Source organism: Lonchura striata, chromosome 1A (assembly GCF_050655825.1).
Source record: "Lonchura striata isolate lonStrDom1 chromosome 1A, ASM5065582v1, whole genome shotgun sequence".
Taxonomy (NCBI): Eukaryota; Metazoa; Chordata; class Aves; order Passeriformes; family Estrildidae; genus Lonchura; species Lonchura striata.
In genome coordinates, this window is record NC_140741.1 from 13777539 (window position 1) to 13804926 (window position 27388).

A 27388-nucleotide genomic window follows, 5' to 3' on the forward strand; every position below is an offset into this window, starting at 1 on the left:
TTTTGCTGGCAACAATTGTTTTTCTTGTAGTCAAAGTAATTTCCTATGGAAGTAGCAATGTTAGGGCTCAAGTTTGTTTCACAGAAAATGGGACTCTTTTCAAACACAATTCTGTGTTTTCTTACCGATTTTTTTCTTTTAGGAAGCTCAAATTAATAATGCAGTTTCTGGTATAGCTGTGTGTAATCATGTGTCTTATCTTAGGCATGTGGAGGCATTTTTGCCAAATGCTATGAATCATCTTCTTAACCATTTTCAGTCATGATCTGAGGTTTCACAAGACTTATAAAGGTAATCCATGTTCAGGCATCACCTCATCCTCAAGGTTCTGTTCTTGGTTTGCAATGTTTTTTGCAGTGGATCACTCCCTACAGGATTATTCCCTGAGCAAGGATTGCCATCCATTCTCAGTGTCTGGAATCACTCATGCTTTGATTTCTCTTGCTTTTGATTTGACACACAGCTACTGCCTGACAATTCATGGCAGTAGGGAGAATGAGGGGAGGAAGCAGGGGCTTGCATCAGAAAGAAGGCTGTATGGATGTATCTCTCTTCCAGTCACACCAGTTGCTTCCTTCATGCCCTTTTATCCATTGGGATTGTCACTTTGAGATGTGATGCTACCTTCATAGTTCTAGATGGGAAATGTAGACTAAGAAAGGCAGGGGCACCAACACAGTAGGTCTTTATAAACACCCTTTTTTCTTTTCAGTTTTGTCTGGGTAGAGTTTTCAGCTTCCTATTTCTTACACCAATAAGATTTAAATGATAATTAAAAAGTACAGTGTTTTTATTCCTGGGTATTTTGTGACAACTCAGGCCAAAACCCAAAGCAAAATGAAGAAAGATGGCAGGTTTGGTGCGAAGGGATTGTTAATTTAAGGCAAGTGTGATAAAAGTGAAGAGAGACAGCTAGGTTATTCTATCAGTTCTGGTCTCTGTGCGAAACTAAGGACTTGTATATTCTGCAACTTGTAGCCTTTTTGAAGTGCCAGTGAACCAAAAGACAAATTTCTGCATGACGCCAGTGCTTTCTAATAGTGTGTGTCTTGAAAAATGGTACTGAGTTAGTTGCTATTTTCAATTAACTCTATAAGTGAAAATATAAATGGAGACAGAGGAATCACCACTCCATTATCTATTCACCTGTTCACTGGAGATTAATTTTCAAATAAGCTTAAGACTATTGACTATAACATAAACCCCAGATAGAAACACAGGAAAAATTAGGGGCTAGGCAATCTTTCATGCTCCATTTATCCTCCTGCATTTAAAACTCAGTCTAAAACCTCTAATATTTTGAGGAAATAGAACTTTCTACTCCCCCCATCCACCCCAGAAACAGATTCCCCATTAGTTTTCATATCTGCAATGTTCTTCACCTATTGAAACAAAGATACTTTTGCCTTCTGAAGATTGTGATTTAGTTAGCCTATAGAAAATATAGCTAAATATATTTCTGAGCAAGTATACCCCATTTTGGGGATGCTACAGTTACTTGGCCTTTGCCTGTTGACATATCCCTGAAAAAATACTGAAAAAGAAAGCATAGGTATAAAACAATGAGGAAGGTTGTAGCTATATATATTAAAAATACTTCTGTAGATGTAATAGATATGCTAATGCAGGGAAAGCTTGCACTGTATGGAGTAGAGGAAAAAATGCAAGCTCATGTGGAGAGGTAGTAAATGTAAAAGCACAGCCTCTGCTTTGGGAGGGAGGTGGAAAAAGCCTTCACTGAACCTGTCCTGGACTCCCTGGCAGGACAGCTAAGACCCAGGAAAAAAAAGGCAAAGTTCTCTTCTGCCCATGGACACAGGGATTCCCTGGGACTGTGTGTTTGAAGGGGGTGCTTGGAGCTGCTCAGTGCCACCTTTGAAGCAAACTTTGGCCCTCAGTCCTTGAGCAGCAAAATTCAGCCACTCTTGCCTTCAGGTCAGCTTTTTCTCAAGTGGCAATCAGCAAGACTACACAACAAAACTGTGTAAATTGATAGTGTACATGTGGAGAGAAGTTCTTGAGCTATTTATTGCAATTCCACCTGCCTTCACTCACTCCTGTGCAGAGATGTCAAAGATGTGAACAGGAGATGGAAACACAGTGGTTCTGAGCTTTTGCTTTTCTTCTTCTCCTTTTTGGACAGCAGGAACTCTAGCTGCTCTATAGTCCAGGCATTTTCTGCTGGGCACACCATGGAAAGGGGTGTGCAACCTCCCAGCCATTGCCAGATGACAAAGCATGTGCATCAGGAATAGATACAATACCCAAAGAGGCCTGGGCACTGGCATGACCCATTGCTCCTCAAAGGTGGTGGATTCTGATCCGTGAGCTTAAAAGTGATTAGGGGACAACTGCTAGACCTCTTAGGCCTTTCTTCTTCAGGAGACCAGGATAAAAGGGAGCAGGGGAATGACATCAGCTATAGATTACATTTTTGTTTCTTTATTAAAAATACTCTTACCTTCACTTCAATCTCGTAGCCTAAAATTTAACTCATTCTAATATGGTGGAAACTACTGAGTAATGTTCATAGTGAGCTCTGCAGATACAGCAACATCAAATTTATATTAATTGGTTTTGTAAAGAAAGCTTTTGGGGTATCTGCAAGTTTAAACATTATGGAGATCCAAAGAGTCTCACTAAAGCTGGACAGCTGGAAAAAAGCATCAAGTGGTAGGAGAGAATTTTTTCCAGGCAGGCTCTGTCCCATGCTTGTCTTGCAGTGAGAGGAAGTCCACAGTTTCTATTTGTTTCTAATACAACATTCATACTTTCCCAGAGAAGCTGGGGATGCCCCATTCTTGGAAGTGTTCAAGGCCAGGCTGGGCAGGACTTGGATCAGCCTGGTTTAATGGAAGACATCTCTGACTGTAGCAGGGGGGATTGGACTCGATGATCATCAAAGGTTCAGTCTGACTCCAACCATTCTTTTCTCCTAATCTGACAGTACTTCTGGCCCTTTTTTACCCACTCTCCCAAAGCTGTTAGGAACCTGAAGCATGTGGAAAAACAGGGAGTTTCAGTAATTTTCTCTCAGATGGACACCAGTGCCACTGATGTTCCACAAGTGTCAGAAATTATGAGCCTGGTTCTTAAGGATTTGAGCCCTTTTCCCACCCTCTTGCCCAGAGAGCTGTGGCACACACAGTCAAGGCTAAAACTGTGCATGCCTTGCTTAACCAGCTGGATGCCACTAGATTAGAATACATGACTGAGCTCTGTTCGCCTTCTGAACTTGTGCTTTAATTTGGGGCATTTCCTTTATTCAGCTGCCAGTTTTCACAAAACATAATTTTAAATTTTTTTTTTCCCTTACACCAAATGTGCCAAAGCTGTGAGGGTATGTTTGGGGTTGGTGAGGATAAATTTCATTGACTGTTCAGCTGTGATCCTGGATTTGTAAGTCCAAACTGTGCTTGGCCAAAGTTACCTGTAATCACACAAATGAGCCTAGCTAAACCTCATTAAATATATTTTCTACAACCTCAAGAGCTTAATAGATTTTTAGTTATATTATAATTAAGACGCTGCATAGGACAACTTGGGCCAACACTAGTGCTCTGAATGAGGTTTTTAAGTGATAAGGGGATAAGGATACTTGGTGTGCACACAGCCAATGTCCTATAGCAACTTCTCCTCTGATCTAAAACTCTGAGAAATGTTCTCTTTGTAGTTGTCCTGGAATTACATGTTTTTCTACTTGGTAAACATAGTGCCCAAAAGGGAAGGATTGGTATCTATTACATATATTATAAACATGATTTCTTAGAACCCATGGGATCTGGGTTAAAAGTTTTTGGTCAGTGTTTTTAGCTCTGTTTGACTTTATGTCTGCACTTAAGAAGGGGCCATATTTTAGCAGAGTGGATGTGGTATTTCTCACAGACTGAGTTTCTTTTAAAAGGGCTGTGTTCTGTGTGAGATAGAGTGAAATGTGCCATATAAACATAGGAGACAGTCTTAAGCCAAGAGACACTCTAGTTTGGAGCCTGTACTACACTCCTTGATTAGGCCTTTGAGGGACTTGGAAATGAAACTGAATTCCTCAAAGCTAGTGTGAATAGCATGGGCAGAAAAGGGCATAAAGGGAAAGAAGCACATGGTGAAGAGTGACCTGCCTTCTTGTACAAGCTACAAACTCTGACAGGCAGAAGAAATCCTGCTTGGTCACCTGAGTCTGACAGGAAGGTAGGGAATTCCCACTGCAGTTTTCATTTTTGGCCAGCCAGAAGAATTACAATTTCTGTAGCATCCCTACCATGGAAAGAGCCCCATGTCTGCCAAGTTATTGGAGAATGACCCGGTCTTCAGAAATCATAGACTCATAGAATCACAAGGTTAAGGGATGGAAGGGACCTTGAAGATCATCCAGTCACAACCCCCTGCAATGTGCAGGGACACCTCCCACTATCTCAGGTTGCTCAAGGCCTTATCCTTTACCTGGCCTTGGACACTTCCAGGGTTGGGGTAGCCACACCTTCTCTGGTCAACCTGTCCAGATGCTTCAGAGCTCCCACTAGGAGCAGTACCGATGTCACTGGGACATCTCTGCTCAATTTTGACCTCTTTTCAGCAATTTTGCTCACACCTGGGGCCATGGTATGTCTGCTTTTGGCCACCAAGCCGCCCGAGTGTCTGTGCTGGGCAGAGTGGGGTCCCAAGGGCCTTCTCTCTTCATGCCCAGCACAGTGTCTGACAAGACAGGGCTTCCCTCCTTGCATTATGCTGTGCAAATAGGGATGGGGGGTATTTCCTCTCTTCCCTGTGCAAATAGGGATGTGGGGGTACTTTCTCCCTTCCCGTGGAGCACCTGGCCCTGGTCACTGTCTGGGACAGGCTGCTGGGAGGGTGAGGCACTGCTCTGCTCCAGCGCTGTTATGCCGACATTGCTGTCTCCCTGGTGGGCTGTAGTCCTGTGATATCTTTCCAGCTGGGAACATGCCCAGGACAGAGTTTTAGCACCATCTGCCACTTGAGTTGTTTGCAGCTTTGGTGTAACATTACCAAAAATAAGGCTGTTTGAATGAAACAAGTGTTGGGAAATGAGCTGTCTCTCTCCTGCTCTCTTTATCTCTCCCCACTGAGGGTGGCGGAGTGTGCAGCAGAAGGAGCAGAGGAGTCTGGTGAGGGCTGAGTGGGCACAAGCTCTCCCTCTTCTCCCTTCTGCTCCCTGTCAGGGAAACAAAAATCCTTATACCTCCCAGAACATGCTGGCTGCGGGATTTGTAATCTTCTCTTCTTCACCCCACCATTCCCTCTCCCCTGTCCCGCCACGGTCCCTTGTCCTGACCCTGCGTTCCCTTGTCCTTCCCCCTTGCCACACGGTCTGGTCCCTGCCCCCCCCCCACCACCTTCCCCCTCGACACGAGGTTTGTCCCCTCCCCGCTCCCCCCCCCCCCCGCCTTTCCCATCACTGTCCCTGGGGTCTCTGGGGTTTCCCTGCCCCTGTCCTGTTCCCATTGGCCATGGCTCATGTTCCCCCCCACCCCTGGCATGGGGTATAACCAACCCCTGGTTGGTGCCCCGGTGGTCTCAGGAACACGCATCCATAATAAACACATGTCTCTACCCGAGCCCCGTGTCGCTATTTTGTCTGTTCCCGTGCTAGAACTGAGCCTCGCAGAGCTGAAGGGGAAAGCGGCCACCGCCTCTCCTCTCCTCCCACCGTGCTCCTGCAGGCACCTGCCCAGAGCCGGTGTTGCATGGCAACAAATTGTAGCAGAGGATGGTTGTTTCCATTGATTTGTGAAACGGGGGAGAGAGAAAGAAATTCTGCTGCCGTAAGAGCTCTGCAGACACTAAGAGGAGTGACGTGCCGGGTGGAAAACAAAACCGAAGCTCTGGGGACCCTCTTCCGTCCTCGCCGGCGTGCTCTCTACCCTGCCCGGGAGCAGCTGCGCTGCAGGGGCAGCCAGACTGCAGGGGCCGGGAGCCGGGTAGACTTACCCGAGGAACAAAGAGGACAGTTTGGCAGTGGCTTGATGAACTGAGCTCGAAGAGTAGCCCATCAGAGGACAGCATCTGAATGGAGACCAGAGGCTGACAGTGGCCAAACCCAGAGTTTCAGGGACGAACTCTGGTTAACAGGAACATCCAGGCTTCTGGGAGAGCCAAACCATGAAGGAATACGTCCTCAGTTCAGCGCGATGTTCCACCACCGAGGAGAGAGAGAGAGATTTCACCACCTGAGCCCAGAAGGTAAGTTGGGTCAGAGCAGGGTGGGACCCTGGTGGGTGGCTGAGCTACATTTTTTTCTTTTTTTGTGTTTTAACCACCGTCCATGCCCAGACGGGGACTGTAGCTTTGCATGTCCCTGGCGGCCGGGAGGCTTTTCCCTTTCCGAGGAGGACGCAACCTTGCTCGGTCTTTTTGGGGTAACTCATACTGGAAAGCTCCTTCTCTTTCTCGGAAAGCTGCCTTTTCTACCCTCTCCTCCCTATTCTGGGATATGGGGGCAGGGGGGGTCAAAAGGACACCAATGAGACAGAATTGTAGATGGCAACATATCAGCTATGGGAGAATTGTTAACATCCTAAGAGAGGTCCTTCGCATCCATGCATTTTGTTGGCTTCCAGCCGCATTGGGCCCCTCTCCTGTAGTTTTCCCCCTCAGCTTCTGTGAAGCTTCCCCTTCCCTTTTCCCCACAGACTTCCCCAAACCTTCTCCCTTGGGGATGGCCGCGGCCAAGCTGTTCCAAGAACCCTGCCGGACACTGTTATCCTCCCTTAGGGGTGGCATTGGCCATGCCTCCCTGGGCGAGATGCAGTGCACCTGGCACCCCCTCCCAAAATGGCGCTGGCCACACTACAGGGATCCCATTTTCCCACTGTAACCCTTCTCTTCCGCTCAAGTTTTCTCGCCAGCCCCACCCCTCCCCCCAATGGCCCTGCACCATCCTGCAGTGGGCCAGCCCCTACTGGGGGGGAGGTGAGGTTGGACTAATCCCTCAGTCCTTCTTCTGGCCCCCCCTCTGATGGGAGGGATTGCTGGAGGGGCCCCTCCATTAGAGGACCTCCCTTTGTAAGAGAGCTTTCCCCTTTGCTGCAGGGGGGGGGCCCCCTTTGACGGGAGTGGAGCTGGAAACCCGGATCAGAGCTCCACTGTTTCTTTCCCCTGAAACGGTGGTGCCCAGGTTCACCCTTTATCCCATCTCCTAAATGTACCTTGCCCAAATTTCCCTTATACAAGTTTTCCCCATTGCTTGTGATAATTTGGAAATAACTTTTTGGATTGAGTTCTATCTTATAGAAGGAAAGATCATCCTAATTACTGCCCACAATGCTATGCCAACTTCGAAATCAAATAATCAAATTGGAGAAACCACGTCGCTGTTTGCTGCCTGCCTCTGCTCTGCTAGAATTCAAAAAACCACAAGCATTGCATCATGAATCCTGCTTTCATCCTCGAAACAGAATGTGTTTATGATAATTTTGTACCCTTTATCTTAAATTGTAAAGTGAAAAAGATTTTTGCCCCATTCATTGTAACTATGATTGCTGTATCACTTTCTGATGTCTCTCGACTTACATTTTCTCAGTAATTCGTAATGTTGCTAATTTGTTTTTACCTCAGAACTCCCTTTCCTTTATGTAAATTCAAAAGATTGAGCTGTGGGATTTGTAATTTTCTCTTCTTACCCCTCCCCCATTCCCCCTCCCCCCGCGGTCCCTTGTCCTGACCCTGCGTTCCCTTGTCCTTCCCCCTTGCCACACGGTCTGGTCCCTGCCCCCCCACACCACCTTCCCCCTTGCCACACGGTCTGTCCCTGCCCCCACCCCCCCTGCCTTTCCCATTGCTGTCTCCGGGGTTTCCCTGCCCCTGTCCTGTTCCCATTGGCCATGGCTCATGTTCCCCCCCGCCCCCGGCACGGGGTATAACTGACCCCCGGTTTGTGCCCCGGTGGTCTCGGGAACACGCATCCATAATAAACACGTGTCTCTACCCAAGCCCCGTGTCGCCATTTCGTCTGTTCCCGTGCTAGAACTGAGCCTCGCAGAGCCGAAGGGGAAAGCGGCCACTGCCTCTCCTCTCCTCCCACCGTGCTCCTGCAGGCACCTGCCCAGAGCCAGTCTCGCACGGCAACAGCTCATCAAAAACCCCGTCCTGATTTCCTTTGCCAAAAGGAACTCTCAGGTTCAGGTTCCCACCCCTTAACCCATCACCTGACACATTGAAAGAGAAGAAGGGAATCAGGAGCCAAACACGACATTAATCAGATCAGGACCTTTCTTGGGACACCATTACTTTTACTTCTGTTTCCCTGTTTCAGTTACTTACCTCATCTCTCCTAAACACCAGGGGCAGTATCCCAGACAATGGTCTGTAACTTCCTTCACAGCATAGATTTTCTAGTCTCCAGCCCAAATGTTTACTTGTAGTTCCAGCTAGTCCCCAGCTGAAGCAGTTAGTCATTTGGCTGGATATCTTTGTACTGTTTGTACTTTCATCAGGGGCTGCAGCAAGCCTGCACTGTCAAGGGAGACAGCAGGTTTTTTTTATCCTGTTTCCACATTTTGAGTTCTGAAACAGCTCAGCTGGGACAAGTTAAGTCTACAGGGCATGTGCATTGCTGCAGAAGTGTCAAGGAAGATTAAAAACAGGCACAGAAGTATGACTGCTAGAGTAACCCCCAGAAAATGCTAGAGGGGGGCCTTTTGTCTTGGTGCAAGGTAGATGGACATTACAAACTCTGAGCAAAAGACCACCTTCATCTGCTGCTTTTCCATTCCCACAGTGTGTCTTTAGGTTACAGGCTGGGTATTCGTGCTTGGTAGTAAAAGACAGAAGCCCATTTTTGCCTGTAATAGAGAAAAAAAGGAAGAGCATTCAGCTATCTATTCAGGTTAGAAAACACCATGGCAGTGGTGATGTAATCAGTTTATTAGCACGGGTGTGTAATGGAAATGCCACAGCAAGGCTTCTTGCACTGCTGCCCCTGGGTTCCCTGTCTGGCTGAGCAGAAGAGATGGATGAGAAGTGACATCAGCATTGTTTTGTTAGAAGAGGAGGGGTTGGAAAACTGAGCAGTGGGAGGCTGGACCAGCCTTCTGGCATTTCAGAGTATTAAGGCAGAAGCAAAGGAGGGAGTGTTTCACATGGCACATCATGAGCAACGAGGAGTCAAAGGCTGGGACAAAAGGAAAGTTTAGTCTCAGTCTCAGGAAAGATGTTCTGTCAGCTACTATATTGTTGACTGCTTTTCCAGGGAAAATCATAAGGACAGGATTTTTTAAAACAAAATGGGATAAAGAATGAGAAAATTCACAACCCAAACCAGTCCTAAACTGGCTCCCGCATGAACAACGGATGATCCTTCCCTTCTTTCCTGACCTGTTGTTCTTGCTCCCAGCTAATTCTTCCCTTTAACTCCTGTTCATAAGAACAGCCACAGTGTCACTTATGCCTGTGGATGTGACATGTCTCCTGCTTGTCCCACTCCCCCTCTGCTCGATGCTCTCCAATCTCCTTACTTCCCTTGCTCTCTCGTCCTCTCCCACTCTGCTGCCTGCCACCAGGGTCCAAACTTCTGGGGACCTCCTGCTTCTTCTTTAATCTCTCCCCCAAATTTCTGTGAATTTCTCAGTGTGGATGACTGCAGTGTTCCCATTCATGGGTCACTGGCCAGGAGACAGAGTTTTCATCCCTGTAGCTACATGCACCTGGCTAGGAGCAGAGAAGGCTGTGATCCATATTTTGCTTATATGAAGAAGCTGAGAGGCAGCCAAGAGAAGAGGTTTACTTGAAGTGGGATGCAGGAATGGACTGACTCAGTTCTCTGGTATTCCATCCCAAATCCTTTCCACTGGCTCATGGTTCCTGCACTCCTGCCTGACCTATTTGTCAGGAAAGCCTGTAATGTGAGAACACTCCCACCATGTTAGGCAGTACAGAGGAAACAACACGATAAAGAGGGAGATCAGACTGAGGTGTGAGGCTGGAAACTTCCCACTTCCCTCTGGATCAAGCATTTAAACCATTGTTGCCATTTCTTGCAACAAAAGACACGTCACTAAACAATAAAAAAGGCACATGTACCATTATTTACCAATTAAGGAAGTTGAAAGTCTCCATAAAACATTCCCTGGATTTGAAGTAATCATGTTTTTCAATGGAATATTAAAAAAAAAAAAAAAAAAAAAAAGACACACAGCATCTTTCCTGAAGTCTAGGCAAGAGGCACATATTTATTTGCAGTAGCAGCACAGACAGTACTGACTGTAACTAAGTGAGAATGCTAAACAGACCCAGTTTCCTTGCTGGCTTCTGAAAACAGGGATAAATTCTCCTGCAGAAAAAAGACAGATGGTGTGGGCACTGCTGAGATCCTGGCTTTCCAGAATCAGGAAGCTGTACAAATCTGGAGGTTCAGCGTGAAAGATTGTTAATTAATTATTATCATTGTTAGGATGTTGTCATGCTCTGCCAGTGGTGCTGAGGTCTGGCAGAAAGCTCAACCCTATGGCCAGGCAGGGTATTTCTGGCATGGGACTAATTTATCCTCTCCAGATGACTCATGTGCTATTTCTTATGCAGAGGAAGAGCAGTCAGGCTGCTGTTGTCACAGAGGTAGGGAATGCTAAAAAGGATTAGAAAGCAGGATCTTTTACAGTTCTTCTGGAGCACTGGATTGTGCTGTCAGAGCATGAATCAAGCAGCATGAAGGTGGTGAATAGGCGCAGGTGATTAGACAGGGAGATGAATCAGTGGAAGGCTGATTGGTGGCCAGACTGGGGAAGAAGGCAAACTGAAGAAGGTCAGTGAAAGTAGAAGCACAGAGGGAGAGTGGGAATAGAGCTGGGAGGTCTGGTTGTCTTGCTGAGAAACAGAGATGAGAGCTACTTTAGCTAAGTGGGAAAAAAAAGGCCTAGAACAGGAAACCAGAAAAAGAAAAGGGATAAAACAGGACAACACAGGGAGGAGCTTATGTCTAATGGTTTGCAAGAAATACCTGTCCGTGGAGAACAGTCCCCTCAAACCTAGAAGGGAACCAGAATTTGTTGTTCTCCTCCAGCTGACAAGTCTCAGTGAAACCTGAGGGCAGCATGTCCTGTCTGTCTGTGGTACAGGGACAACTTTTTGACTACCTGATGCTTAGTTCATGTGACAAAAGTGTCCTGGGCATTGGGAAGCTTTTTTACTATGAGGCAGACTGACCACTGGCACAGGTGGCCCAGCTGGGTTGTAGAGTCTTCATTCTTGGAAATATTCAAAAGTCATCTGGACATGGTCCAGAGCAACTGGCCCTAAGTGATTCTGCTTGAGCAAGGGTGGCTGGACCAGAAGACCTCCAGACATACCTCCCAGCCTCAAAGAGTCTGTGATTCTGTGGTTCCTGAGACTCTCTCAACACACTGCCCTCCTGCCTCTCTCTACATCATGAGTTGTTACACCAGCTGATCTCTCCTCCCTCTTATAGCTGGACTTGTCAAGCTGAAGGACTTGAGAGGCCCAGAGTATTGAGGATGACTCTCAAGAATTCTGTAGCTCACATAGTTGAGCAAGTGCATGTGTATGATTCTAGTTGTTTCTTTGTGTGGCTGGCAGTGTTTCTGGAAAGGCTCGTTTTACTTCAGTGATCATAGATAAAACATCCAATCCTGGTAAGAGATATACCTGGAAAAAAAATATCATGGCAGCCAGATGGCCAATTTCAGTGACTCACAAGGGCATCCCAAAAGGCTTCTCAGTGCACATCATAAGGGTGACATAAATATTCCTTTGATCGTCTCAGAAATTGTATTGTGATATCTCTCTTGTTTGATTTGAAAACAGCCTTTGTCCCATTTCTCAAGTACTTCAGGCTTTTGCTTCTTCAGTTTTTACAGCATATTGAAATGCTCAAAATTTACCAGTGGCTCCCAAAATTTGCACAGATTACAGAATGGGGAGGAGGTGGAAGAAGGAAATACATCCTTTCACCACTTCTTCTAATGCTGGAGGCTTCTTTCCAGTCAAAATATGACATTGTCAGGTTTTCTTATCTCAGGGATCTTAAACGTGTTGTGTGCTTCAACAGCCTGCTGGCAAGAGATCTCACTCTCTCTGCTGTGCTGCAGGGAAGCTGCTGATATACTTAGAGCCTGATGACTGTTGCTCCACTTGAGAGGTTATACAGCACAAAAACATTGGGTCATTTGCCACCTGCTCCCTCCCAGCCTCTGAAGGAGGTTTGTGGGTTACTATGGTGCATCAGTTGTGTGCAATATGACTGCTGTGGCACTTCACTGTTATTTTTCTTAGTTCTTTCTGTTGGTGTCCTGAAAACTTTGCATTAGTCATCTTGGAGGGGGAGAAACCTCAACCCTCTCCCTTCACATTTTCATGGTCAATTTTCCAGCCTGACTTTTTTTCAAGATGCAAGCTTTAGATACACACATGAATTTTTTTGCTGTCATGAACAACCAGGTCAGGAAATCATGGTTTGTAAAAAAATTGGGTCATTTGGGCTTCCAGGTTTGTGGCTCACTTCATTTTGCTGCCAGACTACATAGCACTGTCTTGGCTCTGCCATGTGAGCCATGACTGCTCAGCACTTCTGGACATTTGGGCCATTTACTGGTAGGGGATTGAGAAACAGATTTAAATTCCTGATTTCTAGCTCTCTAACTTTAGAGAAGGTATCTTTGGCTTTTGTGCAGGACACCTAACACTGAACAGTCCTTGCTATTTTTAACAAAATTGTAAGAATAGGGTAAAAACCTGGAGGCCCCTTTGAAGTTCTTTGGAAAATCCAGGGTCTCTAAACTGATTTTTTATCTTTCTCAAAGGTATCCTTAGGAACTTTTTGCACTAAACTGTGGAAGACAAATCTCCAAGCTATTCTGGATATAATCCCCTAAGGGAGTCAGGGCTTGACAAGGCATTTATAGGCAAAGAGCACCACTTTTCCTCTCTGTCCTTGCTGGACAAGTAGATGTGCAATGTTAGAGACACCCAGCACAGGGGCAGGTGCCAGACTCTCCCCAGATCCTTGTTCACCCGCACAGTGGGCTAATTTCAGGCCTTTACAGGTGGCTGCTCATTAGGAATATTAAGTGTAATGCATAAAGTGCTGGGTAAATTGGGCCTCTGAGGTGCTGGGAAATCAACACCACGGTTTGTGGTGGGCATAGGTCTGGGATCAAGTAAAGAAAGCAGAAACACATCCTAAACGGTGCCTCTTTCTTATGTATTAGTCTTCAGCCCCCCCTGTCTGGGATGCCCCCTGGCTTGGTCTTTGCTTCACAAACATCATATTCAAAGCCACAGAGGTTTCAAAATAAACCACAAAAGGAGGGAGTTAATTTGCCATTTGGTTTTTGGTTATCTCAGAACAGATCAGCACTGCTGCTGGTTAGGATCACTACTAATTTCCAGGTTCCCCCCACATTGCCAGGTTTCCCTCTTCTCTGCAACCCCTCCCTAATTTTCTCATACTTTATGTCCTCCCTGGCCACCCTTCAGTTGCCATGTCCTGCTCATGTAGTGTCACCCCATTCTGCCAGCAGGACAGAAGCTGGGTAGGAGTGGATCAGGGGCCAGGAGGATGCAGAGACCTGGTGCTGCTTGTTCAGACAGTCCAAGAGGCAGCAGTGGGTTAGGGGAGCCAAGCTGTGCCTGTTTTCATGCCTGTTTTCATGTCTGTGTTGCCCCTGCACTGACCTGTCTGTGCTTGGGGTGTGGAAAACACACAGCTGTGTTCCCACTGTGCTCCTGGGAGATCTGGCTCAGCCTGGTGTCAGCTCATGAAATCCCTGCAGACCACTGCTGTGGTGTCTGTGTTCTTTTGTTTTTTCCTTTCCCTCTCCCTGTGTGATTTGCAGATCACACAGTCTTGGCATTATCATGGCTTTCCTTGTTTCAGGTTTTTATTTAGGGAAAGATTTCACAAAGTGGCCCAACCCCTGCCTTTGTCCCCTCTTTGGGTGACATGTACTCTTTATAACAGGAAGATGGTGGCCTCACCATTGAGGTCATCCCTCCAACATCACCATGGCCTTATATCAGCCCCCCCATTCCCTCTTATTTCCCATATGATTCAGTAGGGACTGGGAGGAAGGTACTCATTTTCTCTGAAAATGGTGCAGGTTGTAAGCAAAGAGAATGAAAGAAAACCACCAGTACTGACCTCCTTACCCTGCTAAGCCATAGCACCACCAAATAATCAGCAGGGAAGTACACATCAAACACTTGGGATCATGCAGGGATTTGTGTAGTTGGTGCAGGAAGTAAAAGGCAGAAGAGCCTGTCTCTGCAGGAGACCTGGCTGGTGTGAGGTAAGGGCAGAACAAAAAGGAAACTCAGCTGTCCCTGATGTTTCCTTAGAAATACACCCTTGAGTGAATGCCAGTCATCCCCATGGCACAGCTTAAGGTTGAGGGTGAATTCCTTTATCCTCCTGCAAGGCCAGTGCTTTGCAGTCATAGTGTGTTTGAGCTGTAGTAGTAATGTTATTTAATGTTATTTGGAAATACCAAATACACTTGGTATTTCCAAACCAAGCCTTTCATGTGAGACTCTGAAATTCTTCACTGACCACACAGGAAAAAAGGATCCCCTTTCTTCTAACAGTCTAAGACTAGATAGGGCATGGTGGAAGGAGAAGTAATTCAATACCCCAATTCAACAAGGGTTTTTTTTTTTTAATAATTATAAGGTATCTAAAGGCTATTTCTAAAATTCATATTTCCAAATCCCTGCACGTGAGCCTTTGACAGTGCTGGCTCCTCTGTGACCTGCTGGTCAGCTGTGCCTGTGGTGCCTGGAGTCTCTCCCTGTACCCTGCATGCACTGAGGGCAAGCTCTGGGTCAGAGCCCTTTCCACTCATAGATGACTGCTTCACGATAGGCTGGAGCCTCAGATGCTTTGGTAAAAGAAGGAAGATAGTATCAAAGTCTGGAAAGAAAGCTGATTTTCCATTAAGAGCCATCTAGAGTCTAGAATTGTACTTTATGTCTTACTAAATGACACTACTGTGTTCTACTCTAGCACGGAGCTGCCTAGAAATAGATTCAAAGAAAAAAAGGAGAATTAATTACAGAGCCCAAGGTACAGATGTTCAGCCAGCAGAAATCATCTTTCTGACATGGGAGTTCCTTGAACTGAACACTTTTGCAGCCACTGATCTTCTGACCATCTAAATTGATTTGCACAGAATTAAATAATAACAATAAATTAGAATATTAAACAGATATTTGGCTATGCTTTACTTGCTGTTAGAAATCTGTGGTGAACTAGAACAAGACCCTGTCACCTGAAATTGGTATCACAGCTGTGATTGCCAGTGAGGAGCCCATGGAGGAAGCCACTATGTTCTTTAAGTTCTAAAGAAAAGGGACCAGATTTGACAACTGCAGTGCTGAAGGTGGAGACTTGTAGATGCCAAATGAACACATTCTTTATCCTGGCACAAAAGGCAAAGCCTTGGGCATATCTCCTGCTGCAGCAGCAAGGACGAAGCTGGGTTTGGTATATGTTATGGAAAAGGCTTTGGCTAAATGCAGGGAAAGCAGGGAGAAGGAATCTGTTAGCTCCTGGAGGATGAGTTTGCACAACAGAGGTGGGATTAGGGTGGACAGCTGCAACAAAGAGCAGAGGAAGAAGTGAGTAAAGAAAGAATGGGTTAAGAGGAAGGAAAATCCTTTTGGTCTTGGCTGTATTAATCCTGAATTGTCAATAAGAAGCATATGAAGGGTAAACAGATGCAAGGGGATGGCACTAAGAGCGGGAGATGGGATGGGGAGGCCTGTGCATCTGTAGCCCATCAGCTCCAGGGGTGCAGCTAAAGCTGGGAGAGGGTGATCCTGAAGGACAGTGATGGCCCAGGACAGAGCCATGCCCCTCCAGCTCCCCTTTCTACCCTTGTGTCCATCTCTTCCAGCCCAAGGAATCAGTCCTGGTGCCCCCTCAGCAGCATTTGGCCTGGTTTCCACCACCTCTGCTGCAGCCTATCCCACGATCTGGGATGGAGGGGTTTCCCAGCAGGTTTGATGCTTTTCAGGGCACTCTGCTTCCACATGGGGGTTCAGATCCAAGAACTGTCTCATTACTGGAGGGTGTCAGGGGCACAGATCCCTTTGAGGGTGCTGGGTCTCCCCTTTTGGATGTGCTGTGGGTGAAGGGGAACAGTCTAGAGCAGCCTGACTGATTTGTTCAAAACCTCTCCCAGTTTGAAATTGAATTAGCAGGAGATCTGTGCTTTGTTTTGGTTCTTAAGTAGAAGCAGCTGTGTTGAATGGATGGGGAGGGGGAATAAAAAGATGCTACTAAATCTGCCTTACTTTTGGGCAACTGCTTGGGGATCTCACAGGGCTGGGTCCCTGCTTCCCATACTCTCCTAGTACCATGTCTTCCCAGGGTTTTTCTTTTTCAGTTTGAAAATATGGGTCATTGATAGAGCAGAAGTTACAACATGCTGGAATATGTAGGTCAGGAAAACTGTACCAAGAAAAGAAAGGGAAAAAAATTTTTACAACTGCTTCCAGCAGGAAAAGGCCACACTGGGATTTGGGCTTTTGAGTGGGATATCCTCTCCTGATCCAAGTGCCCCAGCTGAAATGCCCAGCAGATTGTGGCCAAGAATAACAGGAAGATCAGAGAAGGGGGAGGGGGAAAAAGGTGCAGGCAGAGGGTCTGACCAGCTCATATGTCCCTCCATTAGAGACTTATAAAAAGGGCTGGTATGAGCTCATTTTTCAGGAGTTTTAATCCCTCCTGCTTATGATGCTGAGCCAAGGTTTTTTTTCTGGAGAATCTGAGTCACAAGGCTTGCAGCTGGAAAGAGAGGATTGATAGCAGTGGCTCAGCAGGCACAATCACGTCTGGAGAGCTGGGAGGGGAGCAGCAGAGCCACCAGTTTTCAACACCACCACATATGTCTTTGAAAGAATGGGGCAAAAGTGGGACAATTACACCAAAAATTTTAGGAAGACAGCAGTAGTCCTTATGTCACTGTTCCTACTGCTCCCAAGAGTTTCTGGAGCAGAGGATTTTTACAAAAAGGGTTGTGTGTGTGTGTGCAAGCAGGGGAAGCTGGTGCTGTGATTTCACAGTAGGCTTAGCCAGAGGTATGCTTGGGAGCAAGATCTCTCATGAAGATTGGTGTCCCAACTTGTATTTGTCCATCTTTGGTTTTATTTAGAAATTTATGTGAAAGTTTTTGGGTTGTTGTTTGGGGGATTTTTTCATAGAAAGAGGGTTTTTTGCTGGAGCTTGACTGACTCTTGAGTCCTGTCCCCTGTGCTGCCAAGTCTGATATGTGAGCAGAAGGGAGGAGCAAGGATAGATGCTTTTGTCCTGGCTCAGCCTCAGCACATTCCCTCACGGTGTGAACTGGGATTCCTTTAGGCAGAAGAGCATTAAAGCTGTTTAGAATAAAACACAAGGCCCTTTCCCTGTCTCAGTTGGGGATTTGTGTCTTGCAGTCAGTATTTCATTAGCATGTTCCATAGCAGATGCTGATGAGGGACACAAGGTGCCTAATGTCCTGTTACATCTCTCTGCCTGCTCTTTCTGTCTGACAGTCCCAATCTTTATTTTCTACTATCCTCTTCCCAGAATAGATGGCAAGCAAAGGGCATTGTAATAACTAAATCTTGTTAACTCCAACAGGAGTCTTCTGCATTAATGACTTTACTATGAGAGTGGGAAGAACATCCCCCTGGTGTTAATCAGAACATGTCTCTCCTCAATCCTCACTGCAGACTGATGTGTGCAGCTGGTGTTTCTAATTAATTTTTAATTATGAAATCTGATGAAGGGCATCTGACAGTGTGCTGGCAAAGGGCATTTACACACTGACAGAGCCCTCTCTAGAGCCCTGTGTGTGGTGAGCATTACTTACAGTGAATGAGTCTCTGACAGGTGGGGCACATGGCTTCCCTGGCCATGGTGGCATTGTCACCTGAGCAAAGGAATGTACCCAGACAAAAACACTTTCTGCAGCTCTCTTCAGACATTCTCTAGTTGAGCCACTCTTTTCTGCTCCTTAAAGGAATTTCAGTTTATATGGAAGAAGGAATTTCATTGTCTGTGCCACCTGAGCTGGTTGAATAAGGCAAACCCCAGGCTGCAGCCTGCCTTCATTTCAGTGCAGGACTTGGGAATGCCTGTGGGTGTTTCCTGCACCCTGCTATCCAGGCAAAGGATACCTGAGCTGGGAGGGGGCTCCTGCCTCCTTTGGCAGATCTGGGGGCTCCAGACCCCTGGAGGAGCAGGATTGGGACACACCAAGGGTCTGTGCTGCAGTGCAGGCACAGACAGAACACTGGACTATGTACAGCAGTCTCTTGGCTCTTCCCATGAGCCTGCACCCTACTCTTCAGCTCCTTCCCATGTCATTCCATCGCAGCTGACCTCCTCCAAGCATCCCCAGTCCTACAATTCAGTTGGTGCTCTTCTCATCCCAGACCTTCCTCCCCATCCACACCATACCATCACCTGAGCTTCCCCTGTAAGACTCCTGTCTCTGCCCTGTAGTCCCTGCCCTCCCTTCTGTGGGCTGGCATGTTCTCTTTCCTTCCTACTCTATTTTGCCAGTCTTGGCAAAACTGCTCAGTTATATCCCACTGAGCATCCTGAACCAGTAGGCTGGTTCCTTTGCCTCTGGTTCAAAGGTAGCTGTGGCCGTAGAGCTTATTGAGAGATGTTTTGAACTACTTGCCCAAAAAAGCTTCTTCTCTTTGTTACATCCTTACCTAGCTAAATCCCTTTTGAAAGTAGGACAATAGGCTCCTAAATCACTGAGAGATTATTTGGAAATGTTAAGTTAGGAGTTAGTGGTTAAATGAATCTGTCCTTAGATCCTTAAGAGGATTTGCCTTTCAAGTCTATTTTGCAAGTCAGGGAGGAAAAGTGACCTGAAGATCACTGACTGATAATGGTGTAAAGCTGAGGTAAAATGGAGTGAGCATCCAAGCCTAAATACATTTCCTTTAAGCACCTGGCTTTGCACTAAAGAGAATAACAAGAGAAATAACATGGATTAAAAAAAAATGCAGATTCTTAATCTCTGAGGAAACTACAAGCAATATCAGGGGGAAAAAAACCCCATATTAAATTATATTATCTGAATATTCTGCAAATGTATTTAAATTTAAGCCATGGTCACCAGGTAGTCTGGTGGTGTGCATTGGAATATTCATCTCTAAATACCCATCTTCCATTGCTGAATGTGAGATAAAATCACAGAATTATGGTCTTTCATCTGGGTTGGACTGCCCTGATACTACAAGCATTCTATTGGCAGATCATCCTGACAAGCCTGATTTTGAACTTTAGTTTTACCCCAGAGTCCTCAGTGAATTTCAGTGGAACCAATTGTGTGCTTGTAAATTAACAACAAATAATATAAGTGTTGGCCAGCTTGGAACCGAAGAGTTTCCCATAAGGAATGGAATTGGTGCATGTAAAGGCATTCGAACCAGAGTTCATAACAAGGAAAAGCTATTTTACATCTGCTTCATACAAAGCTGCAAGAGTCCTACAATGCAAAGGTGCGGCAAATCAAGTTGACTGGGTTTTCCTGTGTTTCATTAAACCAGACTACTCAGTTACTTTCAAGAGCAGCAAGGAAACACTCTAAGATCCCATGGCAGAGGATGTCTGATGCCTCCAGCTGTGTGACACAAGCTGTGATGTGTCACTAGTTGGTAGCTCTGAGTTTACCTCCATGGATGACTCTTCCCATCATTATTTGGGAAGTGCCATTGTCACTTGCAGTTCACACACTGTTTTACTGCCTGGAAATGTCACCCACACTGCACAGCTTACGTCTCTAGGGGATCTGTGCCAGCCTGTGAATGTCATGTCTGGGACCCTGTGTGCTCAACACAACCTCATATCCTTCCAGTGGAGTAAATACTCATCTACACTATTGTAAAAGTGAGAAGAATGGGTTCACTCATCCATCTAAGGGCTGAAAATTTTAGGAAAATGTAATTGCAGTCAGCCTGGAAACACCATGATACAAACTTTTCTATTGCATTTATAAAGCAAGTTTCCAGTTTATCAGTGGAAATGGCTCAATGTCTCTGGGTTTGAAACTAGATTCATCTGGCAGACTTTAGGTCTACTGTTTTACACCAAGTGCTGAGATAACTGTAAAAGTGGTAGCTTTTTCCCAAATTCAGGTTTGGTCAGAGTTCTGAACAAAGCTTTGGATTGCTTTGACACAGACCAGGTTAATGGAAGAGGTCTAAGCAGTGAGTCCTTCCTGGTCCCTCTCCTTCAGGCTGGAAAGAATTTGGACCTGCTTGTGATAATCAGCCTCACCTTGGGGCTGGCAGCTTTGGCAGAGATCTGAAGAGCAGCTAGGACAAGTTGTTCTAATCCCTTAAACAAGCATTGTGGATTTCTCTCTCGGGGTTCCTAGGTCAGGATGACCCCAAGAGAGATCGAAAAGAGTCTTTGCTTCCCTAACCCGAACGGAACCATGAAGGAGCCTGGAATGCGCCTGATTGCGCTTTCAAGGTGGTTTATTTCTTCTTATCTAAACATTCTTTCTCTGACCTGCCCAACTCTGGCTAGCAAGGAGGCCATGGCCATCTGCCCTCAAGCCCTGAGTGGCTCCTACATTATATACTCAAAACTATGTGAGTTTGTTTACAATTTTTTTACCAATTCCCTTCAGCTATGTTAGACTGTGAATCTCTATCTTAAACCAAAAGAAAAGTGCCACCATGACACCAAGACATGGAGGACAAGATAAAGAAGAAGAAGGTTAGGACATACCCAAATTCATCCATCTTGTATCCCCTTGAACCCCATTCGAAAAATCCCAAAATTCTACTTTTCCACCCTGTGTTAGTTCAAATATCACACTAGTAAAACCCTTGTGACTTGTAATTCCTCATCCACAGTTGGCAGTTTTCCACGGGCTAAAACTGAAGCCAGTGATGTTTTTGACTTCATGCTGGGGTCTCAGAGACCCCTGCCAGGGTCTAGAGACAGCCAGAGAAGCCAGAGGGATGTTCTGGACTCTGACAAGCATGGCTGGCTGCAGCTGCATGAGGCTGTGTGTACACAGCCTGAGGGCTGCACTCAGCAAGTGTCCAGATCTGTAGATGGCACCATTGCTGTACATCTAGTTGGACTCTTCAGATGACTAAATAAAGTCAGAAAAAAGGTTTAAAGTTACTCCTGCCATCCACAGGTAAGGTGTAAGTAATGTCTACTCCTGCAGACACCTTGGGAAGCTCCTTGGGAGGTGCTTGTTAGGGGGCAGAAGATGTCAAATGAGGAGAAAATTCCCCTAAGGTTTGTAACTATCACCAAGAGGTCAGGGGCAACCAAAAGAACAGCCAGAGAGTGATGATACAGACATGAGCTGCTCTGGCCAGACCCTGGGAGAGTCAAGAGGGAGCTCATTTCTCTCTGGGCTTTTTTTTTTTTGTTTTTTATTTGTCTCATACTACATAGGAAAGCTCAAAATAATACTTCTTCCTCAAAGCAGCAGGTCCCAGGTTCCTTCTCTGCCCAGCTGGGCATACCCTTCCTCTTAAAATTCCACTGCAAATGTCTGTCAGACCTGAAATCTCAACTTGTTCATAAGTGATTCACCCAGAAATTGCTCCATGGTAGGAATATCCTGATTTTTTGTTACAACTATTTGTACTGCCCATGCCCTTCCCTTCCTGGCTTTCTCAGCCCAGGTTGCCTCTGTCCTGCAAAAGTACAAAAATTACACCCTCAACAAGGGTAACAATGATGTAGGAAGAAACCTAATTTTAGGCTTCTCATCCTGCAATGAGCTCAAGGTTTACTCTGTAGAGTAAGTCTATGCAAACACTCATATTTTGACAACAGCAAGACAAAAGGTTTTGACAACAGCACGACAAAAGAATTCAAATTCCCCTGTCATCAGCTCTCAAACAAGGTATTTCTTTCTTTCCTTCTATTTTCCCAACTCTGAAAGGAGTGAGCTTGCTAAGAAGATACAGACCCTGCTGCCTGCAGTGGAACTGGGCTGCAAGTTAGGTGAGAATGGCCTGAAGCAATCTGCACGACTTCATCTTGCATTTCTATCCAGGGATGTGGGGTAAAGTGTCCTTTCATGTTACTGTGGTGAGATTAGAGGGGATGCAAGGTGCTAATTAACAGCCACTTTAAATAATTTTGACATTTTTACTTTACAAGGCAATGATATTGAAGCTCCTGGGTCCAATACTTCTCATTAGTATGAAAATCAGATCAAAATGGACATCTATTTCTTCTCTGCTGGCAGATGGTATAACGGGCTGGGAGTTTAGCTGACATGCATGCATAAATGCCATACAAAACAAATTTTGTTTGGAAGTGGGTTCAGGCTGTTACATGCAAGAGATTTTTCAGAGTTGTACTTAAACAGATTGCCCCAGTTTCACTGAGAGTGGGATGTCAAAGCACCTGGGAGGAAAGTCTGGTCCATCCATGTTATGTGTAAATGCAGTAATTGGCAGTTTGTTTGGGAGTTGAAGGCAATTCTTGGTATCCATGAAGGGAGTGGTTATGTAGTATTTCTTATTTTCAAAACAATTACTCATCCTCTCTACACACACAATTTGTAATGTGTGTTGTATTGTTTACAGCTCATCACTCAAAAGGGAGCAACTCCCTTAGGGATGGAAGCAGAGGGGGAAGGTAAGAGGAGAACACTGTAAATAACTGGGTATTTTCCCATTCTCAGTGTCCGGAAGGCTAATCCTGAGCTACCTGGGGTACTTGGGGTAGGGATCCCATGACGTAAGGGGGATTTTTGCTGCAGCAAAGAAAACAGAGCTTAGATATTTCCTTTAGTGTAAATAAATATGTGGGGGAACTTCCAGAATAAGCAGAAGCAGCAGGCATTGTGGAGCTGGGCAATTTTGTCTGTTAGGAAGATAATATCTAAATGGTCTAATTATAGCTCCAGTTCAGCATACTCAGGGAATCCCCACCATTACTCTTCAGTAGCTGCTGCTGTAAATTTACAGGACCTGCTTGATAATTTATGTTTACTACAAGCCTGTCAAACTACAAATTTTTCTGTGGGAACCCCGACCTTATTCTGGGTTCCCATGTGGTGGTGAAATTCCTCCTCCAACCCGTGCTTCCAAAGAAAAACTCCACAGTCTCTTGTTGTTCCATCTCAAGATGATTTATTGCTAGTTATCTAACAGATTATGTTCTTGGGCTGTGGCTGTTTGGTCAGCGGCCTGGGCAGAGGCACACACACACCCTGACATCCTCTCTGTCTGCTGTCTTCTTCTTCTCTCCCCCCACCCAGGGCTGCTGCTATCTTTTATATGATATATTACGTATTACATGTTTATAGTTTTCCCCCAATACCTACTACCTATATTACAAAGTGCTTTTCTACTCTAAACCAATCTGTGAGTGCCAATATCACCAAGAACATGGAGGTAAGGAAAAAGAAGGAGGAAGAACAGGATCAGCCCACTTTCCTCCATCTTAGAACTTCTGACCCCCATGTACAAAGTAAAAACCCCCCTGTACAAGTGCTAAAACCCCCCTGTACAATACTAAAAAAAATTCCCCTCTGTTTTGTAACTACTTTTACTATACTATCTAACCTTTTGTGACTGCTTGTTCCACCTCCAAAGTTGGTAACTCAAACTCAAAACCACAGCTGTTTTTGAGCTGTCTGCCAGGGTCTAAAATGCTTCTGACCAAGGCTTGGAACCTCTAAAAATGTCTGAGAGACATTTTGAGTTCCCACATTTTTCTGTTATTGAAAAAAAATCCTCCTTTGCTGACCCATCCCTTCTCTGTCCTGTATTGAGAACAGTCTGCATTAGATGCTGACTGAAGCTCAGTTTCCATGAGCACATCTGTGGCCTCAGGAATCACGGAAGGACCACAGAAATACTGATGATGCTGTGCCACCACTTGACACACAGAAAGTCTTGAGAGATCCCCAGGGCACTCGGACCTTTAGGCCATGTGTATGGCAACCAATTCAATGCCTCCACTGAGCTTTTCTTGCCTTCCTCAACTCCTCTTCCAAGGGTGGATCACTTCAGTGGTGATGCCTGAGAGCTTCCAAAGCAGAATAAGCCACCTTCAAATTCTTTGACTCAGTTGATGGAGGACTCCCTGCCCTTAATTTACTCCCAATATTCTCTCCCTCTCTCCCCCAGTAGAACATTTTGGTAAGGCACAAGTTCTCAGACCAATTATCTGCGTTCAGGTTTCAGTGACACATAGCACTGTACTTTGCCCCTGTTATCACCTACTTCTAGAACAGGAGACTGAAACTTGAATGAGATGAAGGGAGATAACAGGGCTGGTATACAGCTCAGTATGAACTGGTTGATATGGAGTCATTATTCATACTGGGAATTTCCACTGGAAGAGTCACTGAGGTCCTGTTGCTTGAAGGGTCACATGACAGGGACTCCTCTGCTTGTCTACCTTCCAAAGTTGCCCTAATGCAGCTGCAGTGGACAGGAGAAGCACAAATCTCTTGTGTAGGCAAGAGGAAGGAAGGCATAGTTAGAAGATCATTGGATCTGGAGAGTTACTGGGTGATCCTGGACAAGTCACTTGGACATCTGAGTTTCTGTTCCCCATGAATTAATGGATAAACAGGACTGCCCTGCCTCACAGGAGTGTTTTCAGGATAAATATAGCGGAGATGTGTGGGTGACACAGCATATTTATCCTGATAACATCATTAGAAAGGCCTAAAATCCACACAAATCCTGAGTGCATTACAGAGTTTGACAGCTTTCTTGTATGAATTCTAAATGACCTACCAAACATCACTTACTTAAACCCCTTCAATAAGTCTCTTTGGTGTATAGATTGTGGGATTTTTTTGGTTGCCATTGTTGTTGTTATTGTTGGTTGTTGGGTTTTTTTTTGCGTACACATTTGAGGAGAGGGGAAACAGCCCAGTTAGAAGCTGAGGGTGCAGTTGCACTGTCTGTGTCATTGATGGAATTATTGAAGAGCACTTGTCTTGAGCCAGAGCCCTGAGAGGCACCACTTGCCACCAGTGTCCACCTGTACATAGAGCCCTTGACCACAGGTCTCTGGCTGTGTCCCTCCAGCCAATCCCTTATCCACTGAATGATCCAACCTTCAAATCCATGTCTCTCCAGTTTGGAGATCCAGGATGCCATGTGGGACTGTGTCACAGGCCGTAGTAAGCCTTAGGCCTAAGGAGAAGTCCACTGAGATTACACCAGTTGGACTTCCCTTGAGCAGTGCAGGCACACCTTGCCCTTACTGTTGTTCTGCCCCATGACTTCCCAGGCACAGAGGTCAGGTTCTGTAGCTCCCCAGGTCTTCCTTTCTGCCCTTTCTGAAAATAGCAGTGATGTTTCCCTTTTTCCATTCATAGAATCAACAGAATATTATAAGTTGGAAGGGACTCACATAGATCATTGAGTCCAACCCCTGGCTCTGCACAGGACACACCAACAATCCCATCCTGTGTCTGAGACCATTGTCCAAACACTTGCTGAACTAAGACAGGGTTGATGCTAAGACCATTTCCTGGGGAGCCTGTTCAGTGTCCCACCAGCCTATGGGGAAAGAACTTCAGTCACCAGGGACTTTGCCTGACTGCCATGCCTTTTCAATGATGGAGAGTGACTTGGATCCAGTATCAGCCAGCTCTTGGGGACCCTGGGATGCATGTCATCAGGCCCCATAGATTTGTGCCTGTCCAATTTCATCAGAGGGTCTTGAGCCTGCTCTTTGCTTACAGTGGAAGATTGCCTGCTCCCAGCTGAGGATATCAGAGCAGGGTCAGCTCAAGCAGCTTGTGCAGAGCTTCATCCCGTTGGGTTTGAATATCTCAAAAGCCTTCTGACTTTTGCAGGGGAAAGTATAAACCTTAACTCTGGAGCAAAACAAAATCAGATCACCTGAGGTACTTATGCCCTATCTTTTAAATTTACATTCAGCACAAGATAATGGTGGGCAAAATAGTTTTGATATCTGACAGAAGACTACTCAGTGAGTGTAGTTTGTTAACTGACTAGGTAGGATGACAATCCACAGACAGGAAAAATAAATGATAACAAATACATTATAATAAACTATAATAAATAAACTAATATATAAATTATAACTTCATCCTAGACTCAGAGAGGATGGCAGGAGGGAGGGATATTGAAGTGAGAAGCATTGTTTTCTCCCTGGATACCCACCTGGGCAAAGCAGAGCTGATCCTGATGCTTTTCCTCACTGGCAGCTCTCTCCAGGGTTGTAGTTACACAACAGGTCACAAGGAGAAGAAAACCAGTCTTTTTATATCTCCTCACCCATCTGTACTTCCTTTTTTAAAATGAGTACTGCTAACAAATTAACAGAAGTATCATGTTGGCAGTATTTTTAGTAAACAGCAAGAGACTCATGTGAACTTGTTCCTGCTTGTCCTTGTCCCCTCTACAGACAACAGACTGAAGAGTTTTTAGGGCAGAATCTTTTCAAGTTCTTATATTTCTGCCTACCAAAGGGCTGGTCTGTACCAGCAGGCCTAGAGCTGACTGGAGAGGCAAGTGCTCTTCAGGTTTGAAGAATAATTCCACCCCCTTGAATGGTAATGCCAGGTTAGGATACCCAGAGTTCCAGGGATTGCCTTGCTATTGGATCATGAATGGCTCTGTACACAATAGCTGGCAAAAGAAGATGATGGAAATCCACAGGGGAATACAGGAAAAGAAAATAGAAAGTATGTTTATTAATTAGGAATGTTCCCAAGGGTTTCCAAATTGTCCTAAAATAGTCACACACATTCCTAAGGACAGTGCAAATGTGGGTGGCAAGATCCTCCTACTACTGTTTGAGGGGAAATGGGGAGGGAGGTGGAAAATAAACTAGAAAAGGTATTTTCATTTGGTTCCCTGACTTGGCTGAAGCAAGGCCACCACTATTGATGTTTAACCTGCACTGTTCAAGAGCGAATCTGCCAAGAATTGTGTTCTAAGACTGGTTTGCACTTTGCCACTGCTCTTACCCTCAACACCACAGAAGAGAAGAGTTGACTGGGCCAATTCCTGCCTAGTGCTTCAGGAATACAGACTCCACTGCTCCCTGTAATCTCTCTACTCTGTTTCATAAAATCCCTTTTTTTCACACTTTGAGATGTCACTTCCACAGCACCTCTGGTTTTATAATGGTACCTGCGCACCCAGCCATAAGGTTCCTGATGTGGAGTTTGGCTGCTTGCCCCCACCCCACCTTTATGATGGAAAATTTTATCTTGGTGATCTTAATTTTCCTCCTAATCTTTTCCTTTATGTTCCTCACAATTTTCATTGACACCTACTACTTGGGACAACTTCTTCAGGGCTTTGCCCCATCTTTAATGCCAAAACACTTGCTTTATACAAAGAAATGTAGGCCTTGGGCTGGAGGAATTTATTTGGAGAGGCTGAAGGAGAACATTGTTTGCAGCTCCTTCTAATCTGCTGTTCT

At 45.5% G+C, this 27388-nt stretch overlaps 1 long non-coding RNA gene across 2 annotated transcripts; it reads right to left on the reverse strand.

Moving 5' to 3' along the window:
• LOC146763385 (uncharacterized) lies at positions 1-27388 on the reverse strand. 2 transcript variants are annotated; one of them, XR_014952182.1, is made up of 4 exons: positions 26119-27388; positions 8278-8798; positions 5947-6185; positions 1-5170 (listed from the first exon to the last, which is right to left on the reverse strand). It is a non-coding gene; the product is annotated as an uncharacterized LOC146763385 (long non-coding RNA). The 2 variants fall into 2 exon arrangements; XR_014952181.1 differs by having other exon boundaries at positions 1-6185; positions 26119-26916.